The 21,959-nt window shown below is 47.6% G+C and overlaps 1 protein-coding gene and 1 long non-coding RNA gene across 6 annotated transcripts in view; one reads left to right on the top strand and one right to left on the bottom strand.

Annotated features, from left to right (window-relative positions):
• Nucleotides 1–11,714, bottom strand: part of n4bp3 (NEDD4 binding protein 3) — a 19,897-nt gene extending 8,183 nt beyond the window's left edge. For 2 of the 5 annotated variants that reach the window (XM_029165665.3, XM_029165669.3), the window contains exon 1: nt 7,582–7,850. The gene's annotated coding sequence lies outside the window, so the exon portion shown is untranslated. Of the gene's footprint in view, nt 1–7,179; nt 7,269–7,581; nt 7,851–10,188; nt 10,322–10,509; nt 10,610–10,687; nt 10,910–11,145; nt 11,215–11,682 lie in introns of those variants that run through there. The other 3 variants (XM_029165666.3, XM_029165667.3, XM_029165668.3) reach the window with 3 other exon arrangements.
• Nucleotides 11,328–21,959, top strand: LOC121202541 (uncharacterized). Its single transcript, XR_005898238.2, has 4 exons — nt 11,328–11,400; nt 13,234–13,377; nt 21,428–21,611; nt 21,732–21,959. It is a non-coding gene; the product is annotated as an uncharacterized LOC121202541 (long non-coding RNA).

Raw genomic sequence — 21,959 nt, 5'->3', positions numbered from 1 at the left:
GCCTCCTTGAAGTGCTCGCTGTCTCTCTGTTTTCTGACTGTGAGCGCACGCAGACGTTGTTCATTCTGTGACACTCAAAAGGCTTTCTATCTGGAACATGGCTCATAATTCACCGGTGGTTAAATGTGGTGGCGCTAGAGCTGAAGGGCCAGTGTTCGGGCTCACACTGTCTCCATTGATGATGAACACGCCAGCGTTCAAAGAGGTCAAAGGTCATATTTAGTCTTAGCTATAAATACTGGGCACTGTTGAACAGGCAGCCCAGAGTCGGCGTGGACATTTTATTTATTACTAATCTGACAAAAGATCTAAACTTCCTAATACGTTCATCGGGTTTACTTAATAGTAACTGTTAAGGTCCTACACCAACACAGATTTGAGTCTCCTTAATTTATCTGTGTTGCATTGGCTGTTTCTATATTAACATTTCTACATTTTTCTGTCTTCTTTGTGATGCAGCTGCTCTAATCTCATGCGCTAATGAAAATAAAGTTGTTTTCAAGTTGTGCTGGCTAATCTGTTAGTTAGTTATGCACTTGACTTTGACACCTACAATAATGGAAGCAACACTGAAACTGAGAAACCTTTAAGTCTTCTCATTATCAATGCTGATCAACGCAGATACTTCCTTGAACTTTTTGAGCAGCAGCCTCTATAATTACAAACTCAGCAGAAAACAAACCTTTGATTTTTTCTGTTTCTGCTGTGTTCTGCACTTATTATAACCGATTCCTTTATTAGCGTGTTCAAAACTCTTTTAGCCCTGACCACAACTTGGTGGATTTTCCCCGCTCTCTCTCTCTCTCTCTTAATCAGCTGTCAAGTCTTCCTGGAGCAGGACCCGCTGAGGTGAGCTTCTTCACTTTGCATCTGTTAGCCTACGGATGGCGTTTTGATCCTTTACGGCCTCTGCTGACTTTACAGTATTGTATTTCTGCACAGAATTCAATTAGTCAGACTGACTACAGTAGCCATGTGGGGGTTATCTGGGGTGACCGGCTGCGCTGGTGTTTCATGGAACCTTATTGATCTGCATGTGACTGATGTTACATAAGACTACTTTAATGTAGAGAAGATGAAATAGTAATTAAAATATAGATAAGTGATAGTTTTCAACATCAGCATGCCTGCTCTCCCTCTATTCCTCATTTTGTGGCGTGAAGAAGGACAGATCGCATAATCCCTGACCCTTCAGATGATGCTGATCCCACGGGGCATCAGGTAACAAGTTCAAACTGGGATTGTGTTTGTGTATGTGTTGACTAAGTGAAGGGCGAGTGGATACAATGATTAAAACAGCATTGAGATCAGGTTCTCTTCCATATGGTTAACATGGGTGAGAACACGCGCTGTTATGTGTCGGTTATAGGTAGAAACAACCAACCCAATGCTTCTAACAGTAATGGTCTGAAAAGGATTTGAATAAAAATAGATGTCCTAAGTTTAGATGCATCCTGGAACAAAATCATGTCACAGGATCTAGATCTCTGTCTCAGAACAGTGAGTCCTCTCTGACTAATCTGAAGCATGAACAGGAGGAAGTCTCAGCCTCGTTCCCTTAGTGAGTACGATCGCTGCAAACACCCTTCACGTTTCCACCCTGTGAGCAGACATCACATTGAGCGGCTGTGAAGTATCGTCAACCTTAAATTTAAGTGCAGTTTCATACGACAGGTAAATTACAGGTAAGGTCTGTTGACACCCACGTTAAGGAGAAGCACTTTGAAGCTCTAAAAAACACATTCATCCGTACAAAGTCAGCGTTAAAAGCATCACAGCTGATGATAATGTTAAGGTGTTCAGTACAGTACCAACGATGAGACGATTACACCTCCAGCAGCATCTGACACGCGACACCAGAATAAAGAAGTTTGCAACTGGAAATCCAGTATCTCCCTGAAATATTTACTCAGCATCGCTGGTGGTATTTGTGTGTGTGTGTGTGTGTGTGTGTGTGTGTGTGTGTGTGTGTGTGTGTGTGTGTGTGTGTGTGTGTGCGGGCTGAGTCTCTGTTTGGTTTCTGTTCACCTCGGCGGCGAAGCGAGGCCCGAGCAGTGTTTGCCAACCGCCGCTATCAGCAAACAGGGTTCAAGAGCGAAGAGCGTAAAGGGAGACGGGGCTGTTAGGAAACAAAGTCACATTCCTTGCATTGCTCAGCGGCTGCTTATTAATGTGCCTCCACGTACCCTTCAGATAAGGCTGGTACGGCTCAGGTGGACGGCCCGTCTGCTTTTATGTGGCGGGACCTTTTAAAAGTAACAACGGCGCTATTGTCTGCAGCACCTCGGTTCCCATGAGAGCTCTGTTGGCGATATCGGATATTTCATGGCTGAATATTTTACAGCGTAATCAGGGCGGGGCAGCCGCATATAGTTTAATTTACTCGGTAGATACAGAAGCACGAGGAATCTAGCTCCCTATTAAATTCATTACAGCACCAGTGAGGGCGGGGGGATCAGAGACTCTCTTTCTCGTTTCTATCTGTGGCTCCTTTGTTTCCTGGAGAGGTTCACGTAGGAGTCGCCATTCTGTGATTACAGAGATAGAAATGGAGTGGTTCCCACGTCAGCCCACACCTGAACCTCTTCCACTCAACAGCTGCAGCCAATGTGCACGTCGGACCACACACGCCGCACAAACACAAACAGGGAAACGCGTGGACCGCAGCTGAGAACGGACGTGAGCAGCCACTGTTGTCAATGTTAATGCTTCCCGATGCCAGGCTCAAAAGCACTGATAGACTATTTGACGGCAGGTGGTGAACACTGACGGCAGGTCATCGGCACTTGTTTCTCATAAAAAGTGCTTGTGAACAAGTGAACAGCATCTCAGGTCACAACCTCACTGTTTACAGTGACAACAAAGCCTCCACATCAGGAGACCTTCGCCTTGAAGCTCAGCGGCGAGCGCTAGTTCTTGTCACAGGTCGCCGCGAGAAACTGGAGACGGCAGAAACGTAAAACGTAGGCAGTAGAACTGGAAGAGCAGTCGCTGCAGCGAAACCATCGCACAAAGAAAGCTATAAATAGTCCTCAGGGGGATTTCCAAGGATGCAAACAAATAATTAGAGCAGGAATCATTTGAAAAAGCACAGAAAAGGTTGTTTCTGAGTTCATTAAACAAACCACCCAGTGGAGCAGATAATCCAGTGGACGTTAATACATAACAGTGAGTTTGCTGGAAGTGGATGGGGAGGCGACGTCACGGGAGGAAAGATACTAAAAAACGTTGCCAATTCCATCCCGAGCCCAGCGGCCTCGTGGGCTGAGTAATTAACCACCGGGCTCCTCGCCGCTTCTGCGGCGCTGCCTTAAATCACAGCAGGAGTTGGACCGCGTTGAGCTCGCTGCCGTGTAAATGGGTCAAGCTTCGCCAAGCACAATCTCAAGAATGTATAATATATACTGCACGCATGCAGGTTAGAGAAACTCCTTGTTTGATCTGGGGCCTGGTATCGCACCGGACTGTGGACATTCGCTATCGCAGCACTTAAATTCACAAGCAAATAAAATCCCATTCGTTTATTGACATGAGGTCAAACAGAGATGCAAAGATAGCTTCTCACAGACGTCAAGGACCTGGAAGAAATGTAACGACATATAACAAATAAAGCCACCTGAAACTTCCCTTCTATCACACCACATGATGCCCTGTTTCTCCATTCCACTGAATGGCCAGCCCTGAGACATCACCCAGTTTTCCTCCCCAGGGAGCGCCTGCTGCGTCCCCATTCACTTGTTTGCTCCCTCTCTTTGTGCACTCAGCTCTCCTAGGTGCTGGTGTGGTTGGACCTGTCCTCCCGGTTCCACAGACAAAAGCCCCGCGCGTCGACCAACTCGGGTCAAGATGAATACCAACAATATAACGTGTCTCGTTCTGTCACTGATAATAACGCGCCAGTGAGGGACGGAAGCGGTCGCATGGAGCAGAAGCCACGGGATGGATGAACTGTGGGAGCAGCATGGCGTGCGAGTCCCCCTTCCTGAGACTGGGCCACGGGGCCGGTTCTGCACCGTATCGGCTAACATAACCCAAACTGGAGACTCCTGCATCCGACGAGGGAGCAAAGAGAGGACATTGTTCTCGGCTCCTTTCCTGTGACTTCGCCACGAGATGGAGGCCGGAGCGCTGAGGGGAGTGGAGGAGGTTCCTGGACGTCTTGAAGCATCGCGGCTAATAAAGCACCCTGCCAGCTGGAGATGCAGCGCCCAGAGGCTGGCGAGCTCTTAAAGGGATTCCAAAGCAGGAATGTTTTAAGGTGACCTTTTGGACTGTTGGGTGCATTTAGAGAAACCCAGCTATAAGTGAGGAGGCGATGACTCCATAGAAGCTAATGAGCCCTGTCTAATACTTACACAGGTGCCTCTGGACCCGTGTCAATACCACTGGGCCCCACACACATAGCCAGACTCAGGTCCCACACATTCTCTGTTGTTTCCCACCTGGAAACTCCCTGACGAAGCTCTGGGAACTGGCGAGAGCAGTGAAAGCAACAAATGACGCTGAAGATCCACATATGGAGACATGAGGCAGGAACAGACGCCGTACCTGTCTGACCAGTGGACCAGACGAGGCAGCAGCCTGGGTTAGACTCATTTCCTCTGCCTAAGCTCTCCTGGACAATAAAGTGACAGGAAGCAGCTATGGGAGGCATGCAGGCTGTCTGGTTCCTGAGATATAGCAGCCTTTTGGGTCAAACCTGAGCTGGGTCCGTCTGTCAGCTTGGAATTGTGATGCTTTGAATGTTTGAGAGTGTTGAGTGAAAATAAAGCTACTAATCTAATATCGACTAATCTAATAGAGTTTGTTGATAAAAGAGCATGGAACTATGGAAAAACTGGTTTGATTAAGAGTGTATACTTAACCCTCGGTTATCAAGCTAGTTTAAACGCCTTCAGGGACTTTCCCAGCCTTTGTGCTAAACCAAATCAGCCTTGACCATTGTTCACTTGACCAAAGTGAAACGCGAGCGGGTCACAGTAAGTGAACGCAACCTTTAAAAACCCCTGTATCGATTTAATGTGAATAAAACCGCCCCTTGCACAGACAGAAATACACAGCGGAGCCCACTCATCGCTTTGACGCAGGCTCTGTTGTTGGGTAACGCTTCAACCCATCAGACGGGAGCCACAAATCAGCCCGGCGCACAAATACACAGGGAAGCCGCCGCTGGTATCTATCGCAGACAGGCCAACGCGGGTTCGGAAACGATAAGACGCGGCTGAAGTGAAAGCGCCAGAGCTGCGGCGCAGGAAGAACAGGCCGCGTTCGTTGACAGGATGCGACTGTGCCCGAGGCGGTGGCGGAGAGCGCCTGCTTCCGTCTGCCCTCTGAGCCGCTGACATTTACAGACAAAGGCCACGCTATGGGGTCCGCTCGGCCTCAGACCTCTCCCATTAGGTCCCATTAGGACGGAACCATTGTGTGGCACAGTGCTCGTTAAATGTTAAAGCTCCGTTGAACCAGCAGCCGTCAACAACTAACCGCCCTAAAACATAAATATCACAAACCTGTGGTTTACATCCTTATACGGCAACTCTCCTGTTTTAATCTACAAAGGCCTCACATGGTTTCATCACCTGCCAGGTCTCCAAGCTGCTGCATTTTAGCTCAGGCGAGTGTTCTTTTATCCCACTGAAGTTTTATGGACGATAAATTAAGTCGCGCTTTTACAGCACTGTAGTTTTATGGAGAGCAGGAGGAAATGCCAGCGTATTTAACGCTCAAGCTTCAGCTTTAGGTAAACACCTGCCACTGGCGGATGATGATTAACCTGGGCGTGTCCTCTGTCTCTATACTGTTCTAGCTGTTTCTGGATATTGTGTTGGGCTCATGTCACTGACTGTACATACTAAGCTGCCCTGCTCGACATCCGGCCGCGGCAGCGTGCAGCCGGACGGCGTCCTCCTGGCCCAGCCGGGCTCGGATCGGGCCGGGCTCGGATCGGGCCAGGCCGGGCCACGGGCAACAGGGCCGGCTGAGTGGAGGAGCGCGACGCCTCCTGCTTAGAGCAATGAGGCGTGAGCGCAGACAGGAAAGAGAAAATGGGATAATAAGCTAAAGGCAGGATTAGGCGCAAACTGTGAGAAAACGAGAAGGAAACGAGTGAACGGAGTCAAGGAGCGGAGTCCCAGCGAAACCAAGTGAGTGGAAGAAAGGCTGATTAGTGTCTGATTAGCCGCTGGCCCTGAGGGAGTCTGTGCTCTGACTGTGCTCTCCGCTAGACCATCTGCTAGACTGAAGCAGGCCCCGCATGGCTGTACACGCTGCACAGCAGGGGAACCAGCACTTTAAAGTCATACGTGCAGCTTTACTTGGCCCAAGCAGGTCAGAGCAAGTATCTGAAACACAGGGAGACTTTGGAAGCGGCGAGTTTTACAGCGAGTTTGGATCCTCTGATCTTTAGTTTAAGCAACACTAAGCAAATGGTCAGCCGACATCTGAGCGTCAGCAGAATTAGTGTTTCATCAGCTGCCGATGCCCGAAGGAGACGCGTGCGTGCAAACACACCACACGCACACACAAACACACACACGCCACCCCTGGGAGCTCTAACAGCTGAATGAAGACATCACACACATCAGCTGTCTGGCGGACACGCTGCGCTAATGTGCTCCCGTCAAAAACGTCTCCACAGATGGGGTTTGCAATATTTAAAAATACAAACGTAAATATGCTACAGGCTGCTTCTTTTTTACACACGTCAGATAGAGATAGATAGATAGACAGACACAAATCTCTGTTCAGCTACTGTACAAAAGCTACAGGTGTTTTACTTCAACTCCACCCATCACAGTCCTATTTTGTTACATTATCTAGCTATGAAAGCAGTTTATAATGTTCAAGTGTTATTATTTTATGAGCAGGACCACATTTGACTCCTTCCAGTCCTGCAGCAGCAGACGTCGCCGTGTGTGTTCCCGTGTCCCTACAGGCGCCGTTGCCAGGCAGGCCGTCTCCAGGAACAGCTCACCCTGTCCATCCATTGTCTCCCTATTGTGAGACCTGCTCCTTTGCCGACGTCACCACGCGGCCACAGCCGCCGCACTCAAAGGAACCCTTTCTGCAGCGCTCCACGACTCCGCGGGTCAGAGGTCACCTGTGGCTTGTGGTCTCCACGGCGACGGCCATGGCACTCCCCGTAAGACCCTGACCCTCCACCCACTCAAGCCCACTCACTCAGAAACAGGAGATCACTCCAAACCACTGAGATACTTGTGAGCCTCAGCCACACTGCAGTGGAGTGCGGGGCAATGCAGCAGACGCAGCTGCACAGAGGAGCAGATAAGGAAAAAGGGAGAACAGACTGTTTATCCATCAGTGTCCTTTTACTTATCTCACTCACACCCACACAATGAAACAACTTCCAAATCTCAGAGAAACAATGTAGAATTCGCCCCGATTTGAGCACACGGCGGTCAAACCAGTGGTCTGGTTGGTCTGTTCAAGTTTATTACTAGTCTAGAAAGTTTTCAACGTGTCATCTTCATGGATCACAACATCGCCCGTAACGCTCATTCCGCCCGCAGCGCCGCATACGCAGCAGGGATCGAGTAGTGGATCAGAGAAGCAGACGCTCACCATGTTCTTCATGCAGGACATCTCTGGGGCTTCACCGGGACCCTGCCGCACTTCTGTTCTCTCGCTGGTGATGTAATGGATCGGGCGGCGTTGATTTTCCTGGACTTGGTGCGGGAGCAGCAGCCGCTGGCAGCGTGGACGGCGAGCGTAGCGCAGACTGGGACAGCCTCGTTTCCCTCTCGGAGGTTTGAATAGGGGAGAGAAGAGAGCGAGAGGAAACCCGAGAAGCAGGCAAACATGTGCCTACCCCCCCCCCATTCAATGCGCTGAGACGGGCCTGAACCGAGCGGGCGCGTGGCGTCACCTAGCGGCCAGGGGCGTAGGTGCGCGTAATTAAATGTGAAAGTTGATTACAGTTTTGGCCTTTTGCTTACACACTAAAAGCGAATGCTTAGACCAAAGCCTCAATGCTTGAACACGGTTAAACACAGTGTAACCATAGCTTAAACACATTTTCAACTTCACTTTGGTTTCATTTTTAATGCAATACACGTTTTCTTACATTAGACATTGACTTTGTTCAAAATCAAAATCCCCTGTTATCATTGGGAAAACTGTTAAAAAAGCAGTGCTCATCTGGCAACTGTAGTCACACACACACACACACACACACACACACACACACACACACACACACACACACACACACACACACACCTGAAAACACCTGCACAAAAAACACAACACTAAACAGTCTGAGCCTCAGACTCCATGCAAACATGGAGGCAATGAGAGTCAGCGTGGAAGAGGACGAGGACCAGTGTGAGACGTGTATCGGATGAAATCGGGGCCACTCTCACTAGGTCCCATGCACTACATGCAGTTGTGCAGCACAGACCAGAGCAGCCCAGGTTTGTGTCAGTTTCCAGCGTGCAGCTCTGGTCCAGGAATGGTTCAACAACCAGAACCAGTTCACAGTTTAATACCTGACCCCTTACAGACCCTTTCTAAATGCAACTGAGGCGGTGGAAAGTCTATGATCAGCGACCACACACCCACATGACTCACCTGCAAGCAGTGGAAGAGGCATGCGGAGACATTGAGGTGGACTCGACACTCAAGGCGTTATTTTCTCCAATGCCCATGAGCACATCTACACAACGTAGAGTTTTGATACAACGGGCCAAATTTTGCAAAACGTGTGTAAGCAATAGGCAAAGACTTTAATTTTTTTTATTTTGCAAAACCGGTTTATCACTGCATTTCAAGGCAGGTTTGGTGCTTGGGTGTTAGGACCTGACATTTAGCCTAGCCTAGCCCAAGAAATCTACAATAATATATGTATTGTGTTTAAAAGTCATGCATTTCTGTAATAAATTGATAGATTGTACTTTGTATTTATTATTGTTTTCTAAATGTTGTAGTCTCATTTACATGACTTTGAGGTCATGATAATACTTCCCTAAAAATACATCAACTGCCATGTATTTACTGTTCAATACCGGTAACCATTGGATGATTTTCTATTACCATATTCACCTGTACATCAGGTCTATTTTTAAACTATTAAAACTACTCAGATTCCTACATATTTAGATATATAAAATATAAATATTTCATATTTTCTATGCAGAGAAAATGTCATTTATTCTTCTGCAAAGAGCCTCTGAAACAGGCCAGAGGCTTTTTTGCCTTGGGCTCACACTACAACTAGTGCTAGAGAAATGATAATTTCTCACTGTTTTTTTCACAAGAAAACCTAGAGAATCAGGCTTATCTTAAATATCTCCTAATGTTTATAAATATAAATCTTACGAGGTGGACGTGTCAGGATCCGCCACACACAATGGTGGATCGAGGCTGTGGGGGTCCATTCGGACCGAATCAGAGCCAGGAGAGCAGGGGTACAATATTCAAGGAACTTTAATTAACCAAAGATACTCCTAACAAAACATGTAAACTGAGTGAACAAGAGGCACAAAACAACTAGTAAACATAAACATAGCTAACACATGGAGCTCAGGTAAAGCTACAAACGTGGCTTTCGCAAACAGAAGGCCAGTGGTGCCACTACACGACTTACATGCATCTCAACACGTGGCTAACATGGACAACGTGGATAGAACCAAAGCATAAACCATAGACACGTCTTATATTCCGAGCAACGCGTGACTAACCGGCAACAGTCTCCATCAATAGTCCATGTCTGTAGTGACACGAGAAATGGTGGATGCAATGAAGGCAGTGGAGACAAAAACTCAAAAGCAGCAGCTGACATGACATGAGCAGCATGGAGAGATGAAGTGACAATGACCCTGCGCCGAGTGACGGGCTGCGGGAGTCTTTGAAGGTAGGCACAGGTGTGGTAAATTGGACTGATCGCCAGGAGTTCACTGAGGGAAGGCGAGGGAGTGGGCATGGTCCAAAGCAGAGGCGTGGCATGGTGAGGGAAACAGAAAGGCTGGTGAAGCCAGCCCAGGAGCATGACATGAAGATCAAACGCTGAGAACCAAAAGGGACGAAGAAGAGGTCGTCACATCACTAATTAGAACAGGTCGTGAAGTGGGAGAAGCTGCTGTGATGTTGATGTGGGAGGAGAAATGTGTAGGGCCAATAATGACCTGGTGGCCTGATAACGTGACCACGTGTGGGGACTCTCTGCCTTACCTTCTGACGGCTGCTGGTAATCTCCAGTTCCTGTGACAGCCCATTGGCAGGAATCTTCACTTTTTCTGTCCTGTGATGAGAACAAATCTTATGAGTTGAAGGATCAAACACCGAGAACCAAAAGAGAAGAAGGAGAGATGCTCGGATTACAATTTAATGGAAGTGAAAAAAGCATGTTTTAGCTGACGTTTTTGGATAGATCACACACACACACACACACACACACACACACACACACACACACACACACACACACACACACACACACACACACACACACACACACACACACACACTTTGCTTTTTTAATTTGCTGAATACCTTCAGGTCTATCTTCAGACACGTCTTCACTGAATGTTGATTGGACAGTCCAAGATAAAAAGTGGAGCTGTCATGTTCAATGGTGGACTGCCTTCCAGATCTGCACAACAACAATTCATAGCTTTAAACATTACATGTCTGTATCAATATAAGAGGTAATTCCTGAAAGAGTTCATACCTCATGTACAGTAGGTTCTGATGCTAAAGGTCCTGAGGACCTGAGGAACGTGCTGGGGTCATGCACGGAAACAGAGTTTCAAATGGTGGAATTTTTGTACATGAAGTGCAGAACTGTGCATTGTTGTCAAAATCGGGGAAAATTGTGCAAAGATAGGCTTGTAGGCTTGAAGGCTGCCAGCACACATTTCCAATGTCATTGGAGGCGACTTCACTACACAACCTGGAAAGAGACGAAAACAGGGTGTTCCTCATGCTGATCTGCATGTTAGTCACAGATATTAACATGAGGCTGATGGGGCTAAAGAGAAAAAAAGAGCTGATTTCAGTGACAAACAAATAAATGTTGTTTTATGTGTTAAAGCATCACTCACTGTTTTGAATGATTAGTGAGGTAATGATGTAAATATTTTGCTCTCTCTAAAAAGTAAGATGAACATTTGGAGAAAAGCTATTTACCTGTTTATTGAACCCGTTTAACATGAGTAAAGATTCAGGCAACAGTTTAAAGTGGGTCCAGTTTCTTTGCTGCAGCAGAACAAAAAGCTCTGGTGAGTTAAAAATTACTGATGCGCATGTGAGGACAACAACATGGGCAGATACAGTCTGTAATTGGTCAGGTGCTATAACCATGGCGACATGGAATTCCCCCTAGCTACTAATAGGGCAAAGATCTAGAAAGTTCTTTTTCCAACCCAACTAACAGACTGAGAGGTTGGTCACTTTACAGCTAAGCTAAAATTGTGCATTTTACTTGTATTTTCTGACCAGTCCAACTAAATTGTGCTTAGAAAGAAGTTTACTTACTTTACCTGCATATTTCTGTCAAGTTTTTTTCTAAAATTTTCTAATTATTATCAAGTTGTTTTGCTTTTGCTAAATGCCCGTTAGCGTTAGCATGTTAGCTGGACGCTGTCGGTAGCATTAGCATGCCAGCTGGAAGCTGTCGGTAGCATTAATCAGATGCTAAAACACAATCTATCTTGTCCCACTCACCTCTGAGATCTCCCTTGTCAGGGGAACATTCTCTGGGGAACAGATAACGACCTCAGTTTAAAGTAAGCGGCAGAATTAAAAGGTCCAAACAAAGTCAGACAGTCCACATGCAGGAAACACTAGCCAGCAGCAGTTTTAGTAGCAAAAGTAACAGTATAATCGCTATTCTACTAGGTGGTTGTGTGAATTACCTAAAAATGTGCATGATGTCTTAGAGAGAAAGCGTCTGTAAGTGATCGAGGCCATCTAGTTGTGCGCGAGGAAACCAAGATGGCGGCGGCCAGATTTACTTCCACTAGATGGCGGCTTAGCCTAGCACATACGTGTATATCTTTGACCTTTAAACAAAGTTTGCGTTTTAGTACTAAAAATGGGAAAGATGGAATGAAAGAAAGAAAGAAAGATCACATCAACAAAGCAGATAACCAGAAGATGCGCGGCATAGTCATGTGACAATAACAAGGCAACAGGTTAATTAGACCATACGCGGCTCGTAAAGTCAGCGAAATAAAAGGCGAATACTGCATTTACTGACCACCTATAAAGTCCTGAACGCCGGGCTCATATTTAAGGAAATTCTTCTCGTCTTACTGAGTTGTTAGTGTTGCAGTCCTGGCGCGATCATCAGCGTGCCTGCTGTCCGCTCCAACTGCTTGTTAACGAGATAATGATGAAGGTTGGTACCGAGCGCTTTGCGCCCGGGTTTCACGCTGTTGCTCTCGCTGGCCGGTGATCAGCTGAGTCTCTGTCATAGACACGCCTTCCTCCATGCGCTGCTGGATACCAGCGACCTGAAGCAGGTTGATTCCAATCTGAGCAACGTGTGGTCAGGCTCCAGTCCCGTCGAAAGGAGCAAACTGCGCCGATGGGCTGGACTGCTGTCATGTTTTATATTAGTTTTACTCTAATCAGCATCAGATTGAGATGTGCAGCTTTATGTGAAGTTTGATGTGTTTGTCTTCAGTCAACGCCTTTTTCTGCCTGAGATGGTACTGCACTGAATGAATAGCTAGGGTTTCATAATCTGAAAAGTGTAAGGTTTCAGCAGCAAGTTATTTAAAATACTAATTCACTGAAACCAACTTTTAATGTAATTTATGTCATTTTAAATAGGTTATTATGTTTATTACTATTCGATTTAGTTAATTGTGGATTTTCGGCAGGAAACATTTATTGCCTGGTGTGTGATTAACTTTATGAATTAAAAGGGTCACTACTGACTTTGTCCCAACTTAAGTCCTGACTCTAAAAGTCTGGATGTATTGAAATAATCTGACCTTTTAAACTGAGGCCGTTTAAAACAGCTGTTGCTGATTTGATGTGAGAAAGCTGCTGTTTCACCAGCTGCAGTTTACTTACCCAGGTTTTTAAAGCAGCTACCAGGTGGAAAACTTCCTAAGCATTAGTCAGCGTTCAGCCTTTATTCATGTATAAAGACGACATCAACATGTTTCTGTTAACAAACATAGATTAAATGTGAATTTCTGATAGTTTCCATCCTATAACTGACATTTTATTCAAAATAACCTTTATTGTTATGTGTCATTACAGATTACAAACCACAGTGAGAATATACAGCGGATTGACAAAAGGATATTGAAGACTGAGAAGAAGGTGAAGGCTGAGGAGAAGGTAAAGGCTGAGAAGAAGGCTAAAGAGAGAAGGTAAACGCTGAGGAGGAGGCTAAAGAGAAAGGTAAGGAGGAAGTGCAGGAGAAGGTGAAGGTTGAGCAGAAGGTGGAGGAGAAGGTGAAGGCTGAGAAGGAGACGGCGATGAAGAAGGCTGAGGTGAAGGTGGAAGACGTGAAGGCGGAGGAGGACAAGGCAGTGACAAAGGAGGAGGTTGCAGAGGAGGACAAGGCGAAGGAGGAGGTGGTGGAGGAGGTGGCGGACGAGGAGGAGGCGGCAGAGGAGGAGGCGGCAGAGGAGGAGGCAGCGGAGGAGGAGAAGGAGGTGAACAAGGCGGAGGAGGAGGTGTACAAGGCGGTGGAGGAGAAGGAGGAAGAGGCGGCACACGAGGCGGCAGACAAGGCGACGGAGGAGGCGGACAAGGCGGCGGAAGAAAAGCTGGACAAAGACAAGGGAGCAAGGCAGTTGCAGAGGCTCCTCTTCCTACGCTGCCTTGTTTCCCTCTTCTTCCGGCACTGGCAGAGGAGGAGGAGCTGCCTCCTCCTTCTCCTTCGTCGCCTTGTTCGCCAGAGGAGGGGTAGGAGGCAGTGGACAAAGGAGAAGCAGGAGTGGAGGAAAAAGAAGTAAACAAGGTGGAGGAGGAGGAGGCAAACAAGGCGGCAGAGGAGAAGGAGGAGGTGAAGGAGGAGGAGGAGCCGGACAAGGCGAAAGTGGAGGAGCTGAAGGAGGTGGCAGCGGAGGAGGAGGCAGCGGCGGCGGAGGAGCCGGACAAGGCAAAGGTGGAGGAGGCGGCGGCCGTGGGGGAGGTGGCCATGGGGGAGGTGGCCGCGAAAGAGGCGGCTGCGGAGGAGGCGGCGGCAGTGGCGGAAGAGGACGAGGAGCCGGACAAGGCGAAGGTGGAGGAGCTGGAGGAGGAGGAGGCGGCGGCAGAGGCGGAGGCAGAGGCGGAGGCAGAGGCGGAGGCAGCGGCGGAGAAGGAGGAGCCGGACAAGGCAAAGGTGGAGGAGCTGGAGGAGGCGACGGCGGCAGAGGAGGAGGCGCCGGACAAGGCGAAGGTGGAGGAGGCGGCGGCCGTGGGGGAGGTGGCCGTGGGGGAGGCGGCTGCGGAGGAGGCGGCGGCAGTGGCGGAGGAGGAGGAGAAGCCGGACAAGGCGAAGGTGGAGGAGGAGGCGGCCGCGAAGGAGGGCGGCAGAGGAGGAGGAGTTGAAGGAGGAGGAGGCAAAGGAGGACGAGGTGGACGAATAGGAGGCAGCAGAGACGGAGGAGGCAGCAGTGGAGGAGGCAGCAGTGGAGGAGGCAGCAGTGGAGGAGGCGGCAGTGGAGGAGGTGGCAGCGGAGGAGGAGGCGAATGAGAAGGCGGCAGAGGAGGAGGTGATGGAGGAGAGGATGAGAAATAGCCTGAAGGACAAGGTAAGGTTAAGGAAGTGGAGAGAAAAGGAATGAAGGATGAAATATAAGGAGCTATAAGAACAATAGAGGGAGGAAGATAAGCAAATGAAGGAGATAAACAAAAAGTTAGTTTTTTTGTTAAAGAATAGCTAAAAAATGGATACAGATGGGAGAGGAGGAACAAAAAAAGATCAAAAAGAAAAAAGAAGAAAAAAAAAGGAGGAGTTGAAGTTAATGATGTTAAGAGAAAAAGAATGGAGGGAGGATAAGAAGAAAAAAGAAAAATGGAAGGAGAGAGAGAAACAATTGAAGGAGCTGAGTAAGATATGTAAAGAGCTAAGAAAACTCAGCATGCAGGATATAAAGGAGTTGGAAGAGCTACTGAAGAAGAAGAAGAGAAACGAGAAAGCACTTAAACAAGAGATAAGGAGGAAGTGGGGTTGAAGTTAAGAAAAATTGAATCAAGAAGAAAAGATAGAAAAGACCAAAAAAAAGACAGAAAGTGGCGAAATAAAAGGAGGAGGACAATGAGAAAGAAAAGGAGGTGGAGAATTAAATACGAAAAAGAGGAGGATGAGAGATGAAGAAAAGAGGGAGGAGGAGGAGGAGGAGGAGGAGAAATAAAGGGAGGAGGAGGAGGGGGAACAAGGGGAGGAGGAGGAGGCGGCACAGTAAAAGTAGAAAGTCCCAGAAGAGAGGTTGAAGGTAGATGGAGGAGAAGAGGAGCAGCCTGACAGCCTGGGCCACTCAATGTACTGTAGATGTTTGTGGCAGCTGCTTGACAACCACGTTACAAGCACGTGGTAGAGGTGGGTGAAGGGGGAGCAGGGCACAGGGGTCTGTGTTGGGGGCGGAGCCAAAACCAGTCTCTTGCTGCTGGTGGTGAGGCGTAAACACGGCAGGCTGGTTCGCTGATGACGGGTCAGACCCGGAGGCACAGTCACGACTGTTTGACGCCAGAAACGAGCTCCTCTGGACTCGAGCTGACGTGTCCTTGGGAAAGACACTGAAAGTGTGTGAATGTGTGTGTTTGTCAAAGCTCTGTATGAGCCACACTGACCTCACTGTCACCACAAGCTGAGGCCCTCTCACCAGACACCTCCAAAAACGTTACCACGGCACCACCACCTCTGGGTGGTGATGTCAAGGTGACGTCAGTGGTGTCTGTGTTGGAGGAGGAGCCAACAACAGCCTCTGAGCTGCTGGTGGTGCAAACATGGAAGGCTGGTTCGCCTATGACGGGTAAGATCCCACCTACAAACCCGGGACGACCTAAGGCAGGCACAGTCACGATTGTTTGAGGTCAGAGCTGCTGAGCAGCTGAACTGAAAAAGAAAAGCTGGGACTACGGCCGTTGGTTCGATTCCCGGCTTGACTTAAAGTTGTCCCCAGCGTATGAATGTGTGTAAAGCTCAATGAGTCCACTCAGTGACCACCACTACTGGTTTGGAAGGCTGGTTCGCCTGTGATGGGTAAGATCCCACCTAATACCCAGAGGCACAGTCACGATAACCTGAGGCTGGTACATGCCCCCCCCCCAGCCTGCACCCACCCAGTCCCCCCATTAGAGTGGATGTGTGTGTTTGTGTGTGTGTGTGTGGTAGTGTTGGGTGTCATCAGGTGGTTGCCAACGTGCTGTCATGTGTCTGCTACCTGCATTTATACTGGAAACCAATAAGGCTGCTCCTGAATTCAAACTATATTCACTGATGAATGCTATTTATATTGAGCAAGGACACATACATTACACAACTAAACAAATCCCACATAAAGCTTTTAATTGGAGCCAGAAGTAATAACATTTTTCACAGCTGCCTCACAGCAAAGATGCGGGTTCGATTCCCGCGTGGCCCAGGTGCTTTTTTCTGAGGAGTTTGCATGTTCTCCTCATATCACTGTGTTTCCTCCCACAGTCCAAAAACATGCAGTTAGTTCACTGGAGACTCTAGTGTAGTTAGTTCCTCTCTGTGTATGTGGTTCTGTGATGGATGGAGACGTGTCCAGCGTAAATGCTGCCTCTCACCCAGATACACACATAGAAAGATACACGATTAACTCACAATCCAGCAGAACCACAGTCTGAGGACAAATGACAGCTGCAATCGGCTCCAGCAGCCGTGACCCTTACTAGGGGAAAGCAGTTGACGATGAGTGTGCCCCCAAACCGCCCCCCCCCCCCATGTTAACTCCTCTTCCTCCCTCCTCACTTACAGCCCTCACCTCAGCACCACATTTACCTCCGTTGAGTCATCGGCTCACCCGGTCGTCACCTGTGTTGTTCGAGTCATGGGAGTCAAGGTCTGAACATAAAGGTGTCAAGGTTCCTGGGGTGAGTTGTACAGACTGTACATGAGTGGAGGCCAGGTGTGTCGTAGACCTCTCTGTTTGGTACCTCTGCGTGGTTTGGTTTAGAAGGTTGTTGTTAGAGGTTGATGGTGAGCTGGGATTGTGTGTTGGCAGCATAAATAATAATAGTTACAGCAGTTTATTAAGCAACGTTAGGATGTCATGTAAAAAGATCTCATGTACGAAGTTCGTACTAAAAATGGTGATTTGGCAAATGTCAATCATCATGTTTGTATTATTTAGGTCTGATCAGTTTGTGTTTTATTATTAGGTGTTATGTTCATAACAATAGGTTGTGTTAACATCAGTAGGTTGTGTTTTATTAAAAGGGTTGTGTTAACATCAGTAGTTGTGTTCTAGTAATAGGTTGTGTTAACATCATTAGTTGTGTTCTAGTAATAAGTTGTGTTAACATCAGTAGTTGTGTTTTATTAATAGGTTGTGTTAACATCAGTAGTTGTGTTTTATTCAAGGTTGTTTATAGGTTGAGTTACCAAACAGAGCGGCCAAAAACACACTTTAAATTCTAAATTCATATCTCCATTTGACCTGACATAGGTATTTATTTATTTATTCACCTTCAATTTACCAAATTAACACTTACATCTTGTTGTGATGCACAACTTAGAAGATAGCACCTTTGTTTTGACCCACACATGTGTCAACTATAGTTGCCATACATTAGCAAGATTAACGTCATTAACACATTAACACATACACTATGTAGTTTAAATATGTATTTGTAATAACTGCATTAAGCCTGTGACCCACTGGCATCACCAGACTTAACTTTATCTGCTTGTGATGCTTTTCCAGGCTTTGACCGTAACTTCTTGCAGTTTCTTTCTTTTACTCCTTTTAGCCTTTATGGCTTAAGAACAACATCAGTCATATCTTACTTTACTTATATCTTTACTTTACTTTTCCCCAAGGGGAAACCTTATCCACAAACATTGCACTTGTTTGTTTGGCTTTAGTACCTCCACTTCTGACACGTGGTATCTTCTACGTTCTGCATCAGATTCAGATGTTAATATTTGGATATATGACAAAACGACATGACCTGGTAATTGTGATTGGGCTTAATTAATTAATTAAGTGAATTGGAAGAATCAGCTTCACTGTTTCGGTCTGCCTGCCACCCACAGTACAGTTCTGACATTCTGCCTGGGCAACAGAACACCTGTTCACATCTGACTCAAAATTAAATAAAAAAAATATCACCATGAAGCACCGGGAAACTCCAGCCGGAGGTCGAAAGTCGACCTTTGGGTTGTGTCACTGGGCACAACCACACTCGTATGGACACTCCTGTGAAAAGAGGGTCTGAGCTGTCATAGGTCAGTGGGTCAGACAGAAGGAGACAGAGACTCACAGGTGGACTACACTGAACAAAATGATCTTTTGGTTCATGCTATATAAAATGACTCCACTTTGTTACAGCTAATCGCTGGCAGATTTATAAAGTCATTTAAAATTTCTGGCTTTGATTAAGTACTGATTCATATGTTTACTTCATTCAGACAAGTCAATACATTTTTCAGGAATTACCAATGCTCCAAAGTGTAATGTTGATTTTGGAGCAATTTTGGACATTTGTTCATCTCCGTAATTAAATAATTTGGAGGTGAACGCATTGTTTTTCTGCAGTCTTTTAGCCCAGTGCTTAGTGAACCTGTGTCCAGCTGGACTCAACTTATTTACTTTGTGTCGTTGCATCCAGCGCTGTAAACATTTTACTCTTTCCAATGCAAAGGCTTGCATTAATGTTCCACTTCTTCCAGTTCAGTGATGGCGTCCACATCTGAGTCCTCCTTTCTTCTGTGTCTGTGCCAAGTTTTGTTGGGGTTGAGAAGAGGTCAATAGTGGAACCTTAGATTCAGGGGGAACGATTTGGTTTGCTTTTGCAGTGTGCAGTGAGGTGTGAGTGTGAGAATGAGCGTCTTCCAAACGGAGGCCATCGTCTCCACAGGAAAAGAGTGGCTGTTTGTTGTTAGGGGAGCGCTCCTGCTTCATGTGGACGGGTAAAGCATCTTTTGGTCTTGTTCACGAGTGAGAGAATGAGCGCAACACCGACTGTTGTGGTAGAGAAGGAGCTAACGCTCTTGATTTACCGGTGGATCCACGCTCCTTCTCTCACCCAAGGTCATGACCTTTGACTTATGACCAGTTGAACGGGCCGCAACTCCTCCACATGGAGAGGAGCGTTAGGCTTAGAGTTAGGGTTCTCTGACAGCCTGGCATCACTTTTCGATGCCTCCTGGATCCCTTCCAGGTCAGGTGATCCAGACCAGACCCGCGGGAAGAGGCCCCGGGGAAGACCCAGGACAGGACAGACTATGTCTGGACTGCTCCTGGGAACGCCCTGGGATCCCCCCCGGTGAGCTGGAGGTGGCCAGCGAGTGGGACTGGGGTTCGGGCCATGGTGACTAATTGGAAAACTCGAACAACACAAGTGACGGCCAGCTGAGCGACGACTCAACAGAGGCTAAATGTAGGGGTGAGGTGGGGGCTGTTGGTGCTCCTCCTCCTCCTCCTCCTTCTTCTTCACTAGAAATTAAAAAAAAATTGAATTGAGAACTATCTCTCCTAATATGATAAGATAGCTGCATCCCTCACACGGGCAAAGCCGTTCAAGATGATTGATTCCAGTCAACCTCCCTCCTTCTAGTCAACCTCTTTACAACAGGCTGGCGACCTGTTCAGGGTTTACCCTGCCTGCAGCCCTCGGCCTGCTGGGATAGGCTCCAGCACGCCATGCAACCCCGCATGGGATTAAGTAGTAGAAGATGGCTGGATGGATGGATAGTCAACCTCCCTCCTTTTAGTCAAAATCCCTCCTTATAGCCAAGCTCCTTCCCTCTAGCTCCCTGATAGTGAAGCTCCCTCCCTCCCTCCCTCCCTCTAGTTGAGCTCCATGATGATCAAGCTCCCTCCCTTCTTTTAGTCAAGCTCCATGCGTCGCTCTCTCTCCAACCTCCCTCCTTGTAGGCAAGCTCTCTTCCTCCCTCCCTCTAGTCATGCTCGCTTACTTCCTTCCTCTGACCCTCCAAGCGCCCTTTCTCACTCTAGTAAAGCTCCCTCCCTCTCTCTCTCCAAGTTCCCTTTTCCCTCTTGTCAGGCTTCTTGATGTTCAAGTTCCCTGCCTCTAGTCAAACACTTTTCCACCCTCCCTTTCTCCATCCAAGCACCCTCCCTTGCTCTTGTGAAGCTCTTTTACTCCCTCCCTCTCACCCTCCATGCTCCTTCCATCCCTCCATTTCTCCAACCTCCCTCTTCTGGTCAAGCTCTCTTCCTGCCTCTAATCCTCCAAGCTCCTTCCCTCCCTCCCTCCCTCTAGTGAAGCTCTCTTACTCCCTCCCTCTCACCCTCTGAGCTCCCTCCCTGCCTCTAGTCAAGCTTCTTGATGTTCAAGCTTCCTTCCTCTCTCCCTCCCTTTAGTCAAGCTCACTGCCTCACATTCTCTCCAACCTCCCTCCTTGTAGTCAAGCTTGCTTCCTCCCTCCCTCTAGTCAACTCTTATTCTGTCCCTCTCTTGCTCCAAGCTCCCTCCCTCCCTCTAGTCAATCTCTTTTCTTCCCTCTAGACAAGTTCTCTCCCTTTCATCTTCCAACCTCCCTCCCTGCCTGTAGTCAAGCTTCCTGATGTTCAAGCTCACTCCCTCTCTCTAGTCAAGCTCCCTTACTCCCTCCCCTTTACCTTCCAAACTCCCTCCCTGCCTCTAGTCGATGTTCAAGCTCACTCCCTCTCAACCTCTAAGCTCCATTCTTCTAGTCAAGCACTTTTCCTCCCTCCATCGCTCTAGTCAAGCACTTTTCCTCCCTCCATCGCTCTAGTCAAGCCCTCTTCGTCCCTCCCTCCCTCTAGTTAAGCTCTTTTCCTTCCTCCCTCCATCTCTTCCTCTCTCCAAACCTTCTTTTTTTCTAGTCAAGCTTTTTTCTCTCCTTCTCCCACCCCAAACTGTATCTCCAACTTCTTTAGCCAGTCTTTCCCCCTCTCCCTTAGCCCCTCTATCTCTATCTCCTTATATCTCTCCAAGCTCCCTCCCTTGTCTTTCCCCACTCCCTCTCTCCCTCCTTCTCTCTCTCTCCAAGCTCCATCCCTTTTCCTCTCTATCCAAGATCCCTCTCTCTCCCTCCTTCTCTCTCTCTCTCTCTCTCTCTCTCTCTCTCTCTCTCTCTCTCTCTCTCTCTCTCTCTCTCTCTCTCTCTCTCTCTCTCTCTCTCTCCAAGCTTCATCCCTTTCCATCTCTATCCAAGACCCCCCCCTCTCTCTCTCTTTCTCTCTCTCTCTCCAAGCTCCATTCCTTTCCCTCTCTCTCCCTCTCTTCCTACTGTTCTTCCCAAGCACCCCCCCCCTCTCTCTGTTTTTGCCTTCCTTAGGAAAATTCAGCGTTACTGGACGAGCAATACCAGAGCTGATGGAGTGTAAGGTCAGAACCCTGATGACAGATGCAGCTGTGGATGCTGGAGAACTTCACCCAGGGTTTCCTTGATGACAGAGACCAAATGATGACCATAGGACCTAGAGAGATGTCATCACCTGTGCTTCCGGAGGCTCAGTACAGTAAGTCATCATTTACCTTAGTAATCGTAGTGACATAAAGTAGTGATAAGTCTAAACTGACAATGTAGATGTAATGATGTATGTTAACAATATATCTGTTCATGATTCTTCTTCTTGCAGCACGCACCTCTCCCATCCCTCCAACCTCCAGTGCCGACGCAGAGGAGCCTCCAGATCCCAACCACATAGAGGAAGTGACTGGATCATTGCTTCCTCTGTGCTGCTGGGTTTGGAAGCTCTTCAACTCACTGTTGGTCTCCCTCTGAGCAAAAGACAGTCAAGACGAGACATCAACAATCAGTTTCATAGATGATGTAGAAACATGTGATATAAGCTTCAATAAATCAA

This window comes from Betta splendens, chromosome 10 (genome assembly GCF_900634795.4).
Source record: "Betta splendens chromosome 10, fBetSpl5.4, whole genome shotgun sequence".
NCBI lineage: Eukaryota > Metazoa > Chordata > Actinopteri > Anabantiformes > Osphronemidae > Betta > Betta splendens.
The sequence above is the reverse complement of the archived record's forward strand: the minus strand, read 5'-3'. Positions and strand labels throughout refer to the sequence as shown.